Source organism: Suricata suricatta, chromosome 10, assembly GCF_006229205.1.
Source record: "Suricata suricatta isolate VVHF042 chromosome 10, meerkat_22Aug2017_6uvM2_HiC, whole genome shotgun sequence".
In the NCBI taxonomy this organism is placed as follows: domain Eukaryota; kingdom Metazoa; phylum Chordata; class Mammalia; order Carnivora; family Herpestidae; genus Suricata; species Suricata suricatta.
In genome coordinates, this window is record NC_043709.1 from 39,647,904 (window position 1) to 39,649,759 (window position 1,856).

General features: G+C 47.4%; 1 pseudogene; it reads left to right on the plus strand.

Annotated features, from left to right (window-relative positions):
* Positions 1-306: 306 nt before the first annotated feature.
* LOC115305120 lies at positions 307-1,454 on the plus strand (annotated as a pseudogene).
* The last annotated feature ends 402 nt before the right edge of the window (positions 1,455-1,856 follow it).

Below are 1,856 nucleotides of genomic sequence, written 5' to 3' on the forward strand. Positions count from 1 at the left end.
ACAGAACCCGACACGGGGCTCAAACACACGAACCGTGAGATCATGACCTGAGCAGAAGTAGGACGCTTAACCCACTGAGCCACCCAGACGCCCCCCTCTGAATTTTTAAGTGTCAGATGGAATGAAGGGTCCTCTGACTGTAAACTGTGCTTGTCTGAGCAGTCCTGCTCCCGTCAGCAGACAGCTCGTTCCCTACAAGGAGAGCCTCCAACTGTGGGCATCCCACCCCTTCCCTACGGTTGTTCTCTAAGCCACAAAAAAGCTGCATCCAATCTTGTTGGATCTCTGTTCTCTCAAGTGTGCGTGATGCTGCGCCCCAGGAGAGATGAAGGCTTTTCAGTCAAGCTCTATGTCCTGCCCAGGTCCTGCTCTGTTGAAGATGTGCAGAATTTCCTTTCTGACTACATAATACATGATGGGGCATTCGTTCTGTCTACACTAGAGAAGGCGGGCAGAGTGGTGAGGCTTTTGGTGAGAGTGGTAAGGGCCATGTAAAAATGGCGGTGAAAAAAGACAAGGAAAGTGTCGCACAGAACTTAGATGGATTGGGTGTTGAAGCACAGTGGTCCTAACAGTACTGGTACTGTTAATGATGGCTTCATGGACTCCCATTTGGATACACCAAGGAAGAAATTGTTCATTTCTTCTCAGGGTGGGAAATTGTGCCAAGCAGGAACATTGCCTGTGGACCCCAAGGGCAGAATTACAGGGGAAGCCTTTGTGCAGTTTGCCTCACAAGAGTTAGTTAGCTAAGAAGGCCCCAGGGAAGCACAAGGAGAGAATGGGGCACAGGTATGCTGAAGTGTTCAAGAGCAGTCAAGAAGTTAGGTGATACTCAGATCCCCCTCTGAAGTTCACATCTGTACAGTGGCCAGGGCAAGCCAGGAGGTGTATTTGCATTACCAAGCAAGTGGGCCTGGAGAGGATGAGGTCTGGTTACAGTGCAGGCTATCCGAGGACTACAGCGGCCTTAGCAGTGGCAATGGCTTCATCACTGATCTGTTTGGGAGAGACCTCAGCTATTGTTTCTCGGGCATGTATGACCACAGGTACGAAGACGGCGAGTTCACTGTCCAGAGTACCACTGGACACTGTGTCCACATGAGAAGGCTACCATACAAAGCCACAGAGAATGACATTTACAACTTCTGTCTGCTCAACCCCGTGAGAGTGAATATTGAGGTTGGCCCTGATGGAAGAGTGACCAGCGAATCCGATGTTGAGTTTGCCACTCACAAAGAAGCTGTGGCAGCAATGTCCAAAGACCAGGCTAACATGCAATTCAGACACATAGAACTTTTCCTGAATTCCCTTCCTGGGGCCAGCAATGGGGTGTATAGCAGCCAGGGATGCAAGGCGTGGGGGTGTCGGCCCAGTCCACTTACAGTGGCCTCGAGAGCCAGTCTGTGAGTGGCTGTTATGGGGCTGGCTACTGAGGCCAGACGGTTTTGTAGGAGCCTCTGTGTTATTGCAGTCAAATTTTCACAGGCAGACAACAAGCAGTGAAGAGCAATGATGACTCTCAGAAGATGCTGTGGGACCCATTTTGCACTATGAGTTTGTGAAATCTGGATTAAAAAACTACCTCTTCAGTGTCTTCTCAGGCAAACTTTCATGTGATAATGAGTAAACTAAAACTATTTTCAGTTTTTCTAAAGTAACATTTTGATGGTGTATTTCAGAGTGATGTTATCTGAGTTAAATTGGTTTCAAGTACATTATTAAATGGATCTTTTACAGCACATTGGACAGACGTACTTTTTTGGACAACTCAAGGTGCTAGATCCCTAATTCAAAGAGGAACTTTTCTCATGTTTGTTCATTCTAGTTTATTTTCATTGAAAATATTTTGGGTT